The sequence below is a fragment of the Hibiscus syriacus genome, unplaced genomic scaffold, assembly GCF_006381635.1.
Source record: "Hibiscus syriacus cultivar Baekdansim isolate YM2019G1 unplaced genomic scaffold, ASM638163v2 tig00110652_pilon, whole genome shotgun sequence".
NCBI lineage: Eukaryota > Viridiplantae > Streptophyta > Magnoliopsida > Malvales > Malvaceae > Hibiscus > Hibiscus syriacus.
Genome location: NW_024062812.1, coordinates 793,628 through 814,079, shown reverse-complemented (window position 1 = coordinate 814,079; position 20,452 = coordinate 793,628).

Sequence of the window (20,452 nt, the reverse complement as noted above, 5' to 3'; positions counted from 1 at the left end):
AGAATTTTGGATAAGACATTCATAACAAGTATAAACAATAGAGGGGATAATGGGTCACCCTGTCTAAGTCCCTTGGAACCCTTGAAGAACCTAATCAAGCTTCCATTAAATGCAATGGAATAACTAGCATCAAAGTAGCAAGCAACAATCCAATCAATGAGTTTACTAGGGAGCTCTAATGCCTTAAGGACATTTGGAATGAAGCCCCAGTGAATTGAATCAAAAGCTTTTTGAAGGTCTATTTTCAAGGCACACCTAGGTGAAATATTTTTCCTCCCATAACCTTTTACAATTTCCTGAGCAAGAAGAGTATTATCAACAATACTCCTCCTTTTGACAAAAGCAGCTTGGTTAGGAGATATAATCTTTGGCAGTAAATATGTGATTCTCTTAACAATAATCTTTGTAACGGTCTTGTAGATGACAGAGGATCATGAAATGGGGCGAAAATCTGAAACTTTGCTAGGATTAGGGATTTTGGGGTTGCATTGAAAGCAGGATATATGAATGACTCTTGGAAGAAAAACTTGATAGCCTCTGTCACTTCATCTCCAACTACAGTCCAAGCTTTCTTGAAAAAAATGAAGTATAACCGTCTGGACCTAATGCCTTGTCATTGCCTTGATAGAAAATAACCTCTTTAATCTCTTTAGTAATAACTTCCTTAGTGAGCCCTTCGTAGTCTTCATTGGTTGGGATTGGTTGCATCAGGCCTTTAAGTAAGCTGGTAGAGCAGTCTTTAACTTTAGGATCATAAGAACCTAAAAGTTTTTTGAAGAAATTTATAACTTCAGATGACATGTCATCAAATGAGTCCAATCTTCTTCTCTGATCATCAACAAGGACTCTTATAGTGTCTCTTTTATTCTTAGTAACTATGACAAAATAAAAGAATTTAGAACACTTATCCCCCTCTTTGTTTTAAAAACATTACCTCAACTTCCTTTAATGAATTTAGCTCACTTTGTTGTTTAAGTTCCTTCTCACAATACCTCTTAAAGTAAGAATTTGTTGTTTCTCGATCTTTTCTCTTTTAGTTCTGACCTGAGCTGAAATATCACTAAAGTAGTCCTTGTTAAGGATTTTAAGACTAGCTTTAAGCCTTTTAAGCTTGAGAAAGAGTTTCTTCATAGGATTGCCTTGGCTTGCTGGGTACCAAGAGTGGCTAACAATATTTAAGAAATTTTGGTGAAGAGTCCAACAGTTGAAAATTTTAAAGGGCTTGGGTCTGTTGAATTGAATGTCCTTGTTAAGAGTCACCAATGCCATACAGTGGTCAGAGGGTCCAGGAGCTAAGAATTCCACAAAGGAGTGAATAAAAGATTCAAACCATAGGGGGTTAATGAGCACTCTATCAAGTTTTCTAGCAAGAAAGTTTTCACTTTGTTTATTGCTCCAAGAGAATGTTGGACCAAAAAATGGATGATCTTGAAGCTGAAGATCATGAGTGGCTTCTTAGAAGTCAATCATATCTGAGGAAGTTAGCAGACTCAATTGCTCATGATTAGAACTTTTATTTTGGTACAAAGTGACATTAAATTCCCCTCCTAAGATCCAAGGGGAGTCAGTAAACCTTGATTCAATATTTCGAAGGTCATGCCAAAGGCTTCTTCTAGCTATACCATCATTATGACCATAAATTCTAGTAAGAAAGAAATGATCATTCTTGTAAGAACATTTAAAAGTAATACTTTGTGCTAAGATATGGCATAAGGATAAATCCAATCATTTCCTCCACAGTAACCAAATCCTACCATTCACTGCGTAGTCATAGTTGTAAAACACATTCCAGTTCTCAAATCTTGAAGCTAGTAATCCAACAGATTTTTCAATTTTAACTCGGGTTTCCAGTAAACAAAGAATGTCAACATTATTAAGGGTTGCCATTCTAAGGACTTTGCCCTGCTTTAGAGGATTGTTTGATCCTCTAACATTCCAAAAGGCAATTATCATTCCCCTGGGGTGAGGAGATTTTTCCCCTCCTTTTACTACCTACTGAGGTACTTTTAGACTTATCAAGATGAGACTTCTTTTTAGTTTTGAGTTCTTTAATCAATTCTGCAACTCCAGAAGCTGCTACTCTTGATTTTTTTTCCAATGTTCTCAGAGACAGGATGAGCCTCTTTAATCGAATTAAGAATCTCAAACCTGTTACTTGATCCTGCTAGAGATTTGTTGGATTTATCTTTTGGTGGCCTTCATCTACCCCTTTAGTAGCTGATGCTGAGCCTTTATTGCAGTCAGTTAAGTCCAAGAGGGTTGGATTTTTGAGTTCATCAGCAACATTGGTAATTGGTTCGACTTCAGGACTGGTACTTGAGGGTGAAATATTATAAAGATACTGGTGATCACCCAAATCAGTAGAGGCATTGGCAGAAGGTGGGAAATCTGGTTCGAGTTGATTGCCTGCCTCACTATCCTTATGAATGGATTTCTTTGTAGTATCAGGATCAACTGCCTTAGAGTTCACCAAGTCATCATTGCAAGTTGTTTCCTGAGTTAGTGAAGAGGAGGCCAAAAGATCATTTTTCCTCCACACTTGAGTAGTGTTGGAGGAATTAGGATTAGTCTTGCAACTTTTAGAAATATGGCCAAAAGTATTGCAAGTTTTGTAGCAAGGTGGAAGCCATAGAATTTCAGCAGCAATAGATTTTTTTACCATTGATAAGAACATCTATAAATTTAGGGATCACATCAGATGCCCCTATTTCAACACAAACCTTAGCAAATTCCAATATAGTCTTAGAGGCAGTGATAGAGTCCATTGACAAAAAAAAACCTATCGTGCTAGCAATGTAACTCAGACCTTCATTGGAGAATAATTCTAGTGGCACATTGTATAAGTGAACCCAAATTGGGATTCTGGATAAGTCAAAGTGCAATTTTTTCATGTTAGTTTCCCACTTCCTAAGGATTAAAGGCTTATTGTAGATATGCCAAGGGTCGTTTTCCAATACCCAGTCTCGTGCAGATTCATAATCAAAAGAGAACAAGTAAAGATTAGGTCCAGCATAACTGACCTGGACATTAGCGCCTTGCATAGATTTTTTCCATAAGCTATCGATAATATTTTGCAAAGCTGCGAAATTTGGTGTTGCTCCTAGAAATTGCCCCACAAGTGAGAGTTTCCACTTGGAAATTCCTCTTTTAAACACTTCAGGCGGAGGATGAACAGTCGGGACTCCGTTTCTCTCATTTGGGGGAAAATACTGTAGTTGATGATTTGAGGAACACAAGAACAATTTTCACCAATCCATCGATGAAAACGAACAGAATGTGAAGAAATAGTAGAAGAGTGAGTGAAAACCATTTAAGAATCGGACGAATCGTCGGAGACACTGTAGATTTTTCAATACCCATTAGACCCGCTAATGTGCGCCCAGAGAACCCTACAAATGTGCGCCGCCATCATAGTTAAAATATTACATTATGATGGTTTTTTTAATCAAAGTCAAATTGTTAAAATGGAGCCATCAGATTTAGACATGAAATTGAGGACAATATGCATGGTACATACTGGAAGAGGAAATGAATGTGAGTTTTTGTTGCCATTTTATGTCCTACACGTTGAAATATGAGTTTTTAACCTATTCCTTGAAGGTCCTACAACACCATTTGTAAGGGGCAAGAAGAAATTGGTTTGTAAATTTCTATATATCCAACGAATCTCTTTTCGCGGTTGGACTAAACCATTATAGTTAATAAATAAATGCAAATTCTAAATCTTAATTAGTTGAACCAACTTTTTCAATCATTTTATATATTTTACTCCTCCACTGGTATGCACACACAATCGTTTACATTTTCTATCAAAGCTATTTAACGTTGTGAATCTATCAAGTGACTTAAGTGATAAAAGAGAATATCGTTTTTCTTAGAGGTTTTGAATTTGTGTAGTATTGTCTGTCTGCAGGGTGTGTGAGGGTTATCAATATGTTAAAATATTTTGAATAAATATTATCTTGTAATCACCCCATACTATACATAAAAATATTTAATGTTGTGATCATTTTAATTTCTATTCTTTTAATCATTTTAATCTTGAATATTTTAATTTTATCAAAAAAAAATTATCATTTTATCCCTCGCAGTTTTTATTTTATCAAAATAATTTTTATTTGGATGAAATTCTATCCTCTTTTAATCATCTTAATCTTTAACTTTTTAATTTTATCAAAACAATATTTATTTGAATGGATTTTTTTAATTACGTTAACTCTCAACTTTTTAATATTATCAAAAGAACTATTATTTGGAGAAAAATAATTATAAAATAATCTAAAATTTTATACTACATTTTTCTTCTTATCTTTCAACTCTATAAATAGTGAATACATTTACTTTTCATTTTTCCAACTTTCTATCAAAATATAAAAAAGAAAACATTTTTTTATTATTTTTCTACCTCTTTAATTTTTCACATTTTAAATTTAATTTCCACTTAACCAAATAAAATTTAATTATTATTTTTAGAAATTTTAAATAATTTTCTTTTCCTTTTGCGAGTATGTCATGATGTAGAATGAAGAAAAATGATTTTATAAAGTTGACTTTCAGAATTCTTGAATGCATTTATGGGTTATGTGAACGTGGCCATGTCCCCTGTTGGATCTGCAATTTAATATGACCTCCTCTATTCAGAACCAAGAGGGTAAGGCCATAAGATGGGGGCAAGATCAGAGCCTGACCTATTTTATAGAGAACTGAGAGGGTAAGGCCACAAGATAGAGAACCAAGAAGGGTAAGGTCATAAGATGAGGGCATATTAGAGCCTTACCTCCTTTATACAGAACCAAGAGAGGTAACATCATAATATCAACGTAATGTTTTATATGAAGAAATAAATTTATAAAATTTTTAAAGATAAAATGTTGAACTATGTTTCGATATAACAATTTAAGGAAAAATGGTTTTTGGACTTGAATTGAATTTACAAAATGTTTTTAGACTTAATTGAATTTATTCAAAGTTTTTAAAAGGTTTCAAAAATAATTCAAAATCAATTAAAATTCAGATTTGAGCCAAAAATATTTTAAGGGGTTTCAAGATTGCCCAGGGGGTATAGATTCCCCCCCAGGGGGTACAGATACCCCGGGTACAGATACCCCCCCAGGGGGTACAGATACCCCCTGCAGGTTTTTGCCTCCGAGAAAAATAGAATGTCCAGGGGGTACCGATTCCCCCCAGGGGGTACCGATTCCCCCCTGTTCAACAACCCAACGGTCATAATATTTGAATATTATGAAGGGGTATCGATTCCCTATGAAGGGGTACCGATTCCCTCTATTCTGGGTAACCTTTTTTAGTATAAAAATCATCCCCAAACGGCTCCAAAACATCCCCAACGGATATAAACAACATCAAACACATTCCAAGCTATAAATACAAGCTGAGGACACTTGAAGAAGTATGAGAACAACTATCCAAGTAATCAAACACAAGAGAAGAGTTTTTCATTCTTATTTCATCTTTCTCTTGTAAATATTTTGTTCTTGTGAGCTTAATTCTTGTAAACACCTACCTTAGAGAGGTTTTATTGTTTACATCTTTTATCCTTTTGTAAAGGGGAAAGGTTCTAGCTTAGCCCGTGTAAAAGCTAGGGAAAGGTTCTAGCTTAGCCCGGAAAAACTAGGGAGTTTGTAAGGTTACTCTTTATCCTCAAAAGAAAGAACAAATTAGTGTATTTGTTGGAAAATCCTTGGTGAGGAGCTAAGGTAGTGGACTTAGACTTTGATTGAGAAATTCGAACCACTATAAATCGCTGTCCAATTCTCTATCTTTCAATCTCCTTACTCCCTAAACACAAAACTGTTCCGACTCCTCTTTGTAAATCATTTCGGTTGTCGTTTTGAGCTTCCAAAAATCCTAACAATTGGTATCATAGCCTAACTCGTTAAGAAGGTTTAACCACCTTGAGACAATCCTAGAAGAAGCTCTACCAATTCCCGACGCAACCGACAAAGAAATGACTTTTTCCTCCGGTGCTTATTATCTTGAAGAATATCCTATTATGGATTCACAACCGGTCAACAAGACACCCTTCTTCAATGGAGCAAATTATGCACATTGGAAGAATAAGATGATGTACTTCATTCAATCATATAATCTAGGAGCTTGGTACTCAATCATGGACGGTTACTCCTCTCCACCCGGCAAGTACAACGATTGGAATAGAGAAGAGCAGAAAAATTTTCAGCGTAATTCTAAGGCTATACATATTCTATTTTGTGCTTTAGGCCCAAATGAATATGGAAGAGTCTCATCTTGTTCTAGTGCCAAAGAGATTTGGGATAAGCTCCAAGTCACTCATGAAGGAACCGACGAAGTGAGGGAATCAAAGAAAAGTCTTCTCAACCATAGCTACGAGAACTTCAAGATGAAACCCAATGAAGTCATCAAAGCTATGACGAATAGATTTTCCGTGATTGTCAACGGTCTCAAGGGATATGAAGAAGTAATCCCTAATGAGAAACTTGTGAGGAAGGTGATTTACTCTCTTCCAAAGGAGTGGCAATCGAAGAAGACGGCCATTATCGAAGCTAAAAACCTAAAGTCTCTCACTCTTGAAGAGCTAATTGGTTCCCTTCTCACTCATGAGATGATGGTGAAGGAAGATAAAGAAAGGTAAGAGAATAAAAAGGTAGGCATTACCTTCAAATCCACCAATGAAAGCTATCAAGAATCAAGTGATAAGGTGGATGAAGAAGACGATGAACAAGAAGAAGAGATGGTCAAGCTCTTGAAGGAACTCAAGAGATTCATGATTTTCAATGAAGTGAAACATGAATCAACCAAGAAGAAGAGTCCCCCGGTGTGTTTCAATTGTCAAAGAAAGGGGCATGTCAAGTATGAATGTCCTCTTTTAAAGAAAAAGGGGAAGAAGGCATTTGTTGAATCTTGGAGTAATGAAGATGATTCCAATGATGAAGATGAAGTAGTCAACCTATGCCTCATGGCCACTCATGAAGAAGTTGAGGTATCTTCTAACTCAAATGAATTTAATTCATTTACTTTTGATGAGTTACAAGATGCTTATAATAGGTTGTATTTGGGATTTGAGACCATGAATTCCAAATATACGAAATTAATTTCAAAACTCAAAATTAAAGATAATTTGATGTTGAAAGCAAAAGTTGATTTTGAAAATCAAAATAAAATTTTAAAAAATGATTTAGAGCTTTCAAAATTTAAATAAATGATTTAGAAAAGAAAAATTTTGAGTTAGAAGTTAAGCTTGAAGGCTTAACAAAAGAAAAAGAATTAATTTCTAAAAATAACCTATTATGTGTAAAAATGGCAAAATGCTCACATTGCCATTTTCATGGTCATTTGGAACATACTTGTCCTTTGAAGAAAGGAAAACATTTTAAAATTAGACAAGTATGGGTTCCAAAAGGAACAAGGGGCATTGAAACTAACGTTCAAGGATCCAAAGCAATTTGGATACCAAAATCGAAATAAATGTCTCTTGTAGGTGTATGGGAGCAATGGTGATGAAAATGATGATATTCAAGATGCTCTAGCCACACATGAAAAAGGAATGGGTAACCTCTAAGCTTAATGCTTTTAATTTTAGTTATTTGGTTGCTCATTTGATTTTAAGCATACATGAGTTTTGGTTTTAAATGATTATGCATCATTGTCTTAATCTCATGTATGTTAAAAGGAAGTTATGATCAACATCTTAACGTTTTAATAATTTTTCAGAATTTTTAGTTCATCATAATGAATTTTGGTCAAAATTGATTTTAAATGCTAATGATATCTCTCTCACAATTGATATCAAATTTTAAAATACTTTGATTTTATAAATTTAAATTTTTGACCTAAATTTGAATGTTTATGCATGTGGTTTAAATGAAAATGATATCTCTCTAACAATTGATATCAAATTATTCAAAATGCATGACATTTTTGGAAAACTTTATGCAAATGCACTTAATTTTAACAATTGGTATTAATATCAAATTTCAAAAATTGGTATTGCATAAAGTATTTTAGACTTGGATATATTGAATTTCATGTGCTACAAACATGTTTGTTATTCTTTTTAGAAATTTAATATTTTGTTTAAGTGTCAAGATCTTAAAAGCTTAATTTTGTTTGGAATACATTTATTGAGGGGGAGCTTTGATTTTTCAAATTATTTTTAAATATAAAATTTACTACTTACTCTCCAAAGTTATTTTAAACTTCAAAGATCGAATTATTTTTGATATAACAAAAAAGGGGGAGAAGTTTAGTTTGAAAAATTCAATTTCTTAATGAAAAAGGGGGAGCTTAACATTTTCATATGTTTTCCAACAACTAGTATCTTTTTCATTAACATTTTATTAAGGGGGAGTTTTTGCCAAAAACAATTTTTCAAATGTTTTGTTATATCAAAAAGGGGAAGATTGTTGAACTATGTTTCGATATAACAATTTAAGGCAAAATGGTTTTTGGACTTGAATTGAATTTACAAAATGTTTTTGGACTTAATTGAATTTATTCAAAGTTTTTAAAAGGTTTCAAAATCAATTAAAATTCGGATTTGAGCCAAAAATATTTTAAGGGGTTTCAAGATTGCCCAGGGGGTATAGATTCCCCCCAGGGGGTACAGATACCCCCCCAGGGGGTACAGATACCCCCTGCAGGTTTTTGCCTCCGAGAAAAACAGAATGTCCAGGGGGTACCGATTCCCCTCAGGGGGTACCGATTCCCCCCCTGTTCAACAGCCCAACGGTCATAATATTTGAATATTATGAAGGGGTATCGATTCCCTATGAAGGGGTACCGATTCCCTCTATTTTGGGCAACCTTTTTGAGTATAAAAATCATCCCCAAACGGCTCCAAAACATCCCCAACGGCTATAAACAACATCAAACACATTCCAAGTTATAAATACAAGCTGAGGACACTTGAAGAAGTATGAGAACAACTATCCAAGTAATCAAACACAAGAGAAGAGTTTTTCATTCTTATTTCATCTTTCTCTTGTAAATATTTTGTTCTTGTGAGCTTAATTCTTGTAAACACCTACCTTAGAGAGGTTTTATTGTTTACATCTTTTATCCTTTTGTAAAGGGGAAAGGTTCTAGCTTAGCCCATGTAAAAGCTGGGGAAAGGTTCTAGTTTAGCCCGGAAAAACTAGGGAGTTTGTAAGGTTACTCTTTATCCTCAAAAGAAAGAACAAATTAGTGATTTTTTTGGAAAATCCTTGGTGAGGAGCTAAGGTAGTGGACGTAGACTTTGATTGAGAAAGTCGAACCACTATAAATCGTTGTCCAATTCTCTATCTTTCAATCTCCTTACTCCCTAAACACAAAACTGTTCCGACTCCTCTTTGCAAATCGTTCCGGTTGTCGTTTTGAGCTTCCGAAAATCCTAACATAAAAATATTAAAAAATTAAATTAAAACACAATGATCCTCTCCGTCAGTCTCGATCCATCCCCATATGGTATAGAGAACCAAGAGGGGTAAGGCCGTAGGATGAGGACAGATTAGAGCCTGCATTGCCCATTAGGTATTTTGATTTTGAGAATTTGATGCTCTGATCCATGGAACTAGCATACAATATTTGGGTCCGATAATTTAAACTATTCCATGAAATTACCCCTGATACATATCAACATTCGACGAGGATTAATCCAATCCATCAACAAATTCAATAGGTATTTTAGTCCCTTGAATACCAAGCCCAAAGAGTACATGGTTTCGGGAACTAGGGGCAATGTTCTTATTGGTAACATTTTTTTGAAAGAGGGTACTTTGTATTAAGAACGGTTACAAAGTACACCACCTCGAGGACCTCATTAAAAAACCTCCCTAATCCTAAATGGAGGAAAAAGAGTGTGCCTTGAGGTGGTAAGAATCAAAAAACACGAAATTGTAACATTACACAAACCATACTCCAACTCTACAATAAATCCAATATTATTTTAAGAAATTCAAACACAAACAAACTATTAAAATGAATTGAGAACTAAAAGGAGATCGAACACCGACAATATAACCAAAGTAACGAGCCAACACATCAAACACAACATCACCTGCAACCAGAACTTGAACGAAGACTAGCCCTAATTCATGGAGAACCACACTTGCTGAAATTGTTCCAATGAAGAGTAAGGACAAGAAGTTCGATATTCTAAAGAGCAATGCAACCTTAAGAAAAATGGCCATCAATAACAAAAAAATTACTATGGAACACAACTCTCAACTTACAAGGACCGAAGCATATTACCAGAGACCAAAGACTACACGAGACTACCCAGCTGACCCAAATCATCTTTTTGCTTATCTTTGGCGGATCCTCCCTAATTAAGGAATATCCACAAAGATAAGCGTTGGCAACCACCAGAGCTACTGGAAAACAGATTCCAGACAAGGAAACAGAAGCTTCAAGCTAGACCACTCGTAATAAAAAGAAGAAATAACAGACAGAATCTAAGGAGCAAAACAATGATGTAAATGGCTAGATAAAAACCCTTTCAGCACCAACCAATCAGAAAAAGTTTCGGGGCTACGAATAGAAAACTTGAAACACACAAGTACATCGAGTGCCAAAACGAATGCCCTGACACCTATTAGGACCAAAGCTGATTCGAAAATCTGATCAGCCGAATTCAAGCTCCATTCGATGTGTTGAGTTCTCCCTCGCAGAGATACCTCGATCAGCCACACCTCTTCTGACAGCTTGAGTCAGCTTTCGCCTCTTCATATGCTTCATATTTCTTTTCAAAACGTTGCTAGTGCATACACTTCTGTTTACATTCACAATCAAGCCTTTGAAAGCTTTTGATAAAAAATATTATCTTGTGAAATGGGAATAACGTGGTTAGGCTTCTAGGATTGAGCCATTACCAATTTTCTATTTAGTGCCATAAGCCGACCACTTTCATTGATATTTGGTCCAACAGAATCAACAATAGGAACATCGTGCATAACCTCTTCAATAACAACCCTCCTTTCCACCTCATATTCCACTAGCCCCATACTCGTTGCTTCCCTTTCATTAACATTAACGCTCATCTGGCAGAATGAAGCATGCGAAATTACCATATTAAAATCTACCTCGGGACCTATACCAACAGCATGTTCTTTTTCAATCAATGGAACTTCAGCCACTTCAACACCGTCTACACACCACGTTCCTCCCCCCTCCAGTAAGCCCTCGATTAACAATCGAGTCTCTTCCATCACGGAAGACTTAACTGGTGAGACACCAACTAGCTCCCCCACCGTGGATACCGGGTAAGCACCTGCCTTTTCCATCAAAGACGAATTTACCCAGATAGATTATGGGCTGAAACAAGGTTCAAACTAATAAACACAAACTTTAAAAATCCACTCCCCAACTTTTAAATCAAAGGTTTCTTCCACACGAGTTTGGCAGTTCGTAATAATCTGAAACAAAGCCCTATCAAACGAACCGGGATTTAAGGTCCCTTCCTCGATGGAGATAAGTTCTCCCCATTTTTCTGCAATAGTTCTGAAGGTGGAATGACTCCACACAAACGGTGGGATCCATTTACACGAAAGCCATGCCCGACGGCTGCTGCATTGAAAATTTTCCGACCACACTTGCACTTTGTCAAAGCAGTTTTTCAACGCTCCGATCTGACTATTTAGAGAATAATCCCTATTCTTTTCATCTTCAAATATGATTAAAATTGCTAACCCGCTTAACCTCATAATTTTCGGACCAAATATGCCTTCCTTATGCATAAAAGCAGCTAACTTTTTCTTTTTTATAAATTTTCTGCACCAAGCTATCTCTAAGGGTTAAGAGCTTATTGTCCGCTATTTGTGAGTACTAACATATGATGCGGATATGTGTGCAAGTATACACAATCGAACAAGTAATAAACTGATAAGTAGAGTATCGTCTCCACAGGGAATTGGGGAAATCAAATAGGTTTGTCAAGGCACTTTACTTTGTCACCTAAGTAAAGTTAGTTATGGTATATACATATGAGAATGCAGTGGCAAAATGGAATGGACGTAGTGGAAATGGAATGGTGATAGTGTGGTAGCAGATGGATATGTCGTGGCAAATTAAATTGTGATACGTGAAAACAAATGGAAATGTCAAGGCAAAATAAAAATGCAAATACTAGATTTAATATATGTAGGACTTTAGCTTTCTCACAAGACAAGCAGCAATGAAAATGAGTGATGGGAGACACAAGGAAAACTTAAGTCTATTTCTCTGAATGGTTCTTCTTCTCTGCTTACCCTGCACGACAGAGTCTACTGATGTGTCCTATGCTATCTCTAGTAAGGGACTCGACAGACTAAAGATGCCCTGGCAAAACCGATTGGCGTAAGCCCAAGCAGTGATCCTATTGACTCAGCTAATAGAATATGTCTCGGCAATACCTTTTTGCGGCAGCATTAACATTTAACCTATCGTTTATACACAACTCCTTTTAGTCGAATGAAATCCTATCCTTATCTCTAAGGTGGATTAGGCCTAGTTACTATATAGAACCCGTTGTTTATGTAGTTCCTCCCTAGCTTCTCTTGAAGACTAAAGATAAATTGCCAAGGCATTCTCTCGAACCTCATGAACCCTCCTAAGGAAAGGCTACTCTCGTAGCTCCTACAACCTCAAGGCTTTAAGCATCATAAACAAAACAGAATAGAGCATGAAACAACAACCATTCATTAAAATAACAACTTAAATAACCATGCGAACTCCCACCAAATAGGATTAGTTCATGGTGGGGTTCGAAATCAACAAGCACAAAGCAAGATTCATTCGTTCCTTACAACCCAACAACAAAATATAAAAGCAAGTACTAAGGGGAGGAGAAAAAGCCTTCAACGTGCACTGCCAAATGCCTTCCTCGGCCACCAAGGACTGCTCCCAGCGAACTAGCTCCTCTCGGATGCTTAGAACGCCACTCCCTTCTACTAGTCAAGGAGAAATGCCACGGCAAGTGGGATTAACGGAGAAAGATGAGACTTTCTCTCTCTAACTTTTTAAGATCAAATGTGGCTGGAACTAAAGTCTTCTTCAATATGGCTTCTTCCTCTATTTATAGGGGAAAAGAAATCCTAAGCTTTGGTGTTAACCATCCTAGGAAACCCCAAAACCATGGTTGATTTGCTTATGAGTCGGGCAGAGCTGGTTGTGATCCAGCCTGGGTTGCTGGCTTAAACCCGGCACAATCCCACTGCATACGCCCAAGGACAGACAGAACCTTCAAGGTCAGGCGACGTTATTATCAAAGTCGGCGATTGCAGTGCCGGTTCCTCTAGGCAAGATCTTCGAGGCAGATTTCTTGGACAGAGCTCTCGAGGAGTTGGAGACCGCTGGCTGCAAAAATATCTTATTTCACTTTGTTCGCTTTCGAAATGCCAATCATTCTCGGCATTTTCATTCTGCTCAGCAGTCTCCTTATGCCACGACATTTTCTTTCCTCTTTTCCTTGCTTTCAATACCTGCACACCATTAGACAAGTACCTTTCCCATAAAGCAGTACCGCTGTAAAAATAAAATGCCACGGCAAACTGAAATCCACCACATACAACTATATGCTCCTAAATGCATCTAAATGGTCCTAAATGGGCTCTTAGACATTCAATAACTTAAGTGAAAAGGTCCCAAAATATGACATTTTCAAGGAGTTATCACACCCCCAAACTTAAGCTATTGCTTGTCCTCAAGCAATGGATAGTGATAAGCAAAACAAAAATACCATGACAAGTTCAGAAGCAGAATAGTTATATGGGATAAAATTTCAGCCCTCAGCTCATATGGCTTCAACATGTTAAACTAGTTTGAGAAATCAAGTACCGTCCCCTAGGGCAAGATTCTTTTTGTGGGTGTGTGCGTGTTTGTATCCAGTCCATGCTTAACAAACCTAAAAATTTTCTACTCAAGCTTTCTCAATTTACCATGACATTTTCAAATTACTACTCCCATTTGTTTTCTTTTATTACTTCTGCTACGAGGAGAGTCAACCCATCACTCTGCCATCCCACACTCTAGATGAAAGGGAGCATACCTTTCACCCCCGAGCTAGTCAGGTAGAGTCATCATGTGACTACTTTCATTCACTCATATGCCAAGACATAACGGAGTGTTCCTCTACAGATATGCCAAGGCATTTATTTATAACTTCTATTTCTTTTTTTTATGTGGGGTTTTCATCATTCACAGTTTTATGCCACGACATTTAAGAATTCTCTTATAAAAAATTTCTAAGTTTCTCAAGCATGGAAAACATACACTCGTGTTCAAGGGTTTCAAAGAAGCAAGTCCTAGAGTTGGTTCTATCATCCTCAACCAGTCATGTACATTCTATCCTAGCCATCAAGAATTCTTCATCATCGGGCATCCTCAATTAATTCCAGAAAACTAATTCTATATTTACTAATGTCATAGCATATTCATTTTACTAATACTATCATACAATGATGCGAGAACCCTACTTCCCCCAAACTTGAGAGAAGCATTGTCCCCAATACTTACTAAATCTAAGAAAAATGAAAACTACATGCTATTAATGCAATGCAATGCAAGGTACCTTGGCTTCATGGTGGTGGTACAGCAGTCGCACGGCGAGTGCGCTTGCGGAGCTTAGCGGGGCTGGAATGTTCGGATTCAGACGCGGGTGCGACTGGAGGAGTGCTAGGACCTTCTGGGGTGGCTGGGAGCGGGGTCTCCGTACGCTGAGATGCCTTCCTAAGGCGACGTCGGCTCCTTCGCAAAGGAACTTGTCGTGGCATCTCATATTGTTTCTCCTCCATTGACTCGGTGGGCTGCATGGGATGGACCTTGCAAAGAAAAATAAGCGCTTAAAAGAAAATAAACTAAAACGATAGCATAATAAAATATTATTTATGCACAAGAGTAAATCTGAAATGTCACGGCATCTTCAAGATGCTTGGCCGGTATCGACATCGTCCAATAAAAGTGCAGATTTGTCACGCTCGATCGGAGCACCAGTGTAGACCAAAATGCCCCACACATATAACAGTTCTGCCTTAAAAATAAATTGCCTTGGCATTTCGGGTCTTTCACATCTAAATTTTAGGACCTTTGCAGTAGTCTTCTCTCCTTCAAAGTGCTCTATGCATGAAGTTGAATGGTAGTGGAATGGGATCTCTTTTCACTCCTTTTTGCTGTGGCAACTTGAAATCACTTGGGCAGCAAATTCGTTGGAGAGGTCGAGGTCATCCCTATGCCAGTAGCCACCATTGTGTATGACCTTGTTCTTTCCTAGGCCAGTCAAGTAAGGAAGCAAAACAACACTAACGAGAAATTTGACAATGTCAGCATACCACGAAATTACCGCGGCAAATAATAATTTCTCATTAGTGAAATTTTTTTTAATCTCCATTTCATTCCTTAGTTCTTTCACAATTTCTAGCCTAGAAAAATGAGCAGCTAGTTGAGGTTTAGGATGAGTAAATTCAATAGGATTCAAAGGTTCAAATTTCATACCCGGTCTAGCTATGGGTGAGCTAGACTTACTCATCTCCTTTGGAATATCCTCGAGCTCCTCTTCGTCTTCTTCATCAAGATTGAAGTGATTATCACTGCATAAAAATTTGTTGCGGCAAAATTCTGCAGCTTTCTTTTGGTCATCAACTCCTACTGATGGGGTTTTTTCTTTTGTCGTGGTAAAATTTTTCTTCTCTTCATTGGTTGTATTCTTCGAACCCTCATCCTTATTTTCCAGCGAATATGAATCTTCTTGCACCTTCGGATCTTCGTGTATAATCTCATGATCGGGCTCTCCGAGTGTCTTCCCCCCAAACTTAGCATCTTTATAGATTTTGATGCCACTCCTTGAGCTGAATGTACCACAATGCTCCATGTCTTGATCCTTAGTGACTTCAGTATCACTAGGTAGACTGCCATGTGGGCAAAAATTTAATGTCGTGGCAATTTAGCCAATCTAACCCTCCAAAGCCCTCAACGACGAACTGTTGCTCTGAAGCAGAGCTTCTTGACTTTTTATAGAGGCCGCATGGTCTTGCAGTATGGTCTTCATTTTTGCGATAAAATCTTGCATCGTGGCCTCCAAAGAGCTTGTGTTAGATGAATATGGTACTCCCTCGTTAGAATTATGCCATGGCATATTCGTTTGAAAACCCTGGGAGTCACTAAAGTTCTGCTGCCTAGCGGGCTGACTAGAGTTGCTGGTTCCTTGATTTCCCCACAAAATGTTTGGATGTTGACACCATCCAAGATCGTTAGAATAGGGGTTGTTGTTACCTCGATTGTAGTTCTCTACAAAGTTGATGGACTCTAGATTGGTCGGGCAGTCACTCTCATTGTGATTGCCGTGGCATAATAGACATGCTGAGTTGGATGCCCGAACATGTTGACTTGCATCCTCATGAGGAGCACCACCAAACTGTCCAATAAAGTCCAACATGTTGAACATAACCGGTTTGAGCTCAAAGTGGGCTGTCTGAATCATGGGTGCCAAAATTCCAGGATTTAGTTCGTCCATGATAATATTTAAATGATCTCGAATACTACGAGGCCTAGCTGCATTCCCAGCATTCGGAATTGCCTCGGCATGTTGATATTCCTCTTGACCTATTCCTTGATTTCCAATTTGATACATCTTTGCTGGAGCACTTTGAGTACGTAAAATAAAAACCTGAAAAAGACAAGGAAAATAACAAGTAAAACTATACAAAAAAATTGAACAAGTAAAATAAAAATGCTATGACAAAACTAATTAACTTCCAGTTGCCAATTCCCCGGCAACGGCGCTAAAAACTTGTCCGCTATTTGTGAGTACTAACATATGATGCGGATATATGTGCAAGTATACACAATCGAACAAGTAATAAACTGATAAGTAGAGTATCGTCTCCACAGGGAATTGGGGAAATCAAATAGGTTTGTCAAGGCACTTTACTTTGTCACCTAAGTAAAGTTAGTTATGGTATATACAGATGAGAATGCAGTGGCAAAATGGAATGGACGTAGTGGAAATGGAATGGTGATAGTGTGGTAGCAGATGGATATGTCGTGGCAAATTAAATTGTGATACGTGAAAACAAATGGAAATGTCAAGGCAAAATAAAAATGCAAATACTAGATTTAATATATGTAGGACTTTAGCTTTCTCACAAGACAAGCAGCAATGGAAATGAGTGATGGGAGACACAAGGAAAACTTAAGTCTATTTCTCTGAATGGTGCTTCTTCTCTGCTTACCCTGCCCAACAGAGTCTACTGATATGCCCTATGCTATCTCTAGTAAGGGACTCGACAGACTAAAGATGCCCTGGCAAAACCGATTGGCGTAAGCCCAAGCAGTGATCCTATTGACTCAGCTAATAGAATATGTCTCTGCAATACCTTTTTGCGGCAGCATTAACATTTAACCTATCGTTTATACACAACTCCTTTTAGTCGAATGAAATCCTATCCTTATCTCTAAGGTGGATTAGGCCTAGTTACTATCTAGAACCCGTTGTTTATGTAGTTCCTCCCTAGCTTCTCTCGAAGACTAAAGATAAATTGCCAAGGCATTCTCTCGAACCTCATAAACCCTCCTAAGGAAAGGCTACTCTCGTAGCTCCTACAACCTCAAGGCTTTAAGCATCATAAACAAAACAGAATAGAGCATGAAACAACAACCATTCATTAAAAGAACAACTTAAATAACCATGCGAACTCCCACCAAATAGGATTAGTTCATGGTGGGGTTCGAAATCAACAAGAAGCAAGATTCATTCGTTCCTTACAACCCAACAACAAAATATAAAAGCAAGTACTAAGGGGAGGAGAAAAAGCCTTCAATGTGCGCTGCCAAATGCCTTTCTCAGCCACCAAGGACTGCTCCCAGCGAACTAGCTCCTCTCGGATGCTTAGAACGCCACTCCCTTCTACTAGTCAAGGAGAAATGCCACGGCAAGTGGGATTGACGGAGAAAGATGAGACTTTCTCTCTCTAACTTTTTAAGATCAAATGTGGCTGGAACTAAAGTCTTCTTCAATATGTCTTTCTCCTCTATTTATAGGGGAAAAGAAATCCTAAGCTTTGGTGTTAACCATCCTAAGAAACCCCAAAACCATGGTTGATTTGCTTGGGAGTCGGGCAGAGCTGGTTGTGATCCAGCCTGGGTTGCTGGCTTAGACCCGGCACAATCCCACTGCAGACGCCCAAGGACAGACAGAACCTGCAAGGTCAGGCGACGTTATTATCAAAGTCGGTGGTTACAGTGCCGGTTCCTCCAGGCAGGATCTTCGAGGCAGATTTCTTGGGCAGAGCTCTCGAGGAGTCAGAGACCGCTGGCTGCAAAAATATCTTCTTTCACTTTGTTCGCTTTCGAAATGCCAATCAGACTCGGCATTTTCATTCTGCTCAGCAGTCTCCTTATGCCACGGCATTTTCTTTCCTCTTTTCCTTGCTTTCAATACCTGCACACCATCAGACAAGTACCTTTCCCATAAAGCAGTACCGCTGTAAAAATAAAATGCCACGGCAAACTGAAATCCACCACATGCAACTATATGCTCCTAAATGCATCTAAATGGTCCTAAATGAGCTCTTAGACATTCAATAACTTAAGTGAAAAGGTCCCAAAATATGACCTTTTCAAGGAGTTATCACTTATCCTCGTTAACAAAACCGACAATGGGAGTCTCTGAATGACTATCATCCTCCATTCTACTCTTGGCCTGAGTTGATTCTGAACCAGAATACTTCTTTCTCCAGAAAGCTTCACGAGAATGAAACCTCGCCATGAAAACTTTAACTTTATTACCTTGAATCCTAGATCTGTCAGCACAGATGATAGTCTTCCTCATGTCCTCCAATCTGGTGAAGCGAACAAAGCCAAACCTACTTCCTCCCTTGCTTCTTTTATTAGGGATGAAAGAATCAACCATCTCACCATATTTATCGAATATTAACCAAAGACCTTGATGATGAAGAAACTCTAAAATATTGAAGATGATCACTGTAACGTAATTTTTCCAAACAGAACTTTTCACCCATTTTCAGCTGAATGACTCAAAAATAACTTTACATCACAATAATTAAAGGCAACTTGAGCCTATTAGAGGTATTATAATTGCTCATGATAAAATCAACATTGCTGATGAGTGATACTACATCACTTCAATTAACTGGAATTGCCATTTGCCAATCCTTGGATTTGATGTATTCGAGGCCAGCTAAATACAACTAGATAAAATCAACGTCTCCCCCTCTTGCACCGAGTTTAACTCAATCCACTTTAATTAAGTTGGGGGGGGGGGAATGCCAATTTGCTTTTTGGTTATGCAGTTTACCCCATTAATGCATGAAAATATTTCGTTAAGGACAGTAAATTTTAATTCTTCGACCTCAGAATTGAAGCAAGTTGAAATATCAGTAATTTTATCACTTCGTCGGATATCTTAATTGATGAATAAATATTTATAACAGTAAAATGATGGAGAGCTGAAAAATATATATTTTATTTGCTTTTGCGTTGTCTTTTTTATATATATAAAAGGAAAAGCCAACAGTAATTTGTCCAATAAGGTGGAATGTTTGTTTGAACCAAATCATCCAAAGTTGTACAAGACCATTGATTAAGTAGCATTGCATAGCAATTGGCTGCAATAATTCCACCCCATTACACTTTATACAATGATCTTTTGTAGATTGAAAGTTGAAAGTGATCATTTTATATATATCAGTACTTGTGGATGATATTAAATTTTTGTAGAAAATTTTGAGAACCAACATAGGATATAATGCCGCCATGTTTGCACTGAGCACCCAGCTTTCTCTTTCTGCATTACAAGTTGCAATAGCTTTATATATATATATATATATATATATATATATATATATGAGATAAGATTTATTGACACAGTATATTTTTTAAAATATATATATATTTTTAAATAGTTAGGTGATTATAAATAGATTAATGAGATCATTCATAGGAAATAAATAGATTAAGCCCTACTATTTAAGTTATATAAACAATAATGAACGAAACTAAGAATAAACATCGAACAAGTTAAATCGTTCAATTTTAAAGTTAACATGGATCTAATAAGTATTTAAACTTAACGTGAGGTTGGTTATTGCACAACTCCTTAATCATTCTCGCCAAGCTGAGTGATTGCCTTAGTTGGTATTAATCACGCTCCAACTATCGTACATAACAATTACTTCCATGATGTCTAACTATTCAAAAAATAATTTTATATTGTGACATTAATAGATCTTATGTATATTAATATATTAAAAAAAATATTTTAATAATCTTATTATTAAAGATAATAATTATAATGCATTTCATAAGACAAACGTTACTCCTAAGTTTAAACCAAGTTTCTCCTGAATAAAAAGTCAGCTCTATCTTTTAAGCTTCAAGAAGCATCTGCATTACTTTTTTTTAGGACGCTATGCTAATTTGACATCACCATTCACCAGGCAATAGAACACCCACTGATAATAGTTCTTCATTGACTTTTTTATGTAAT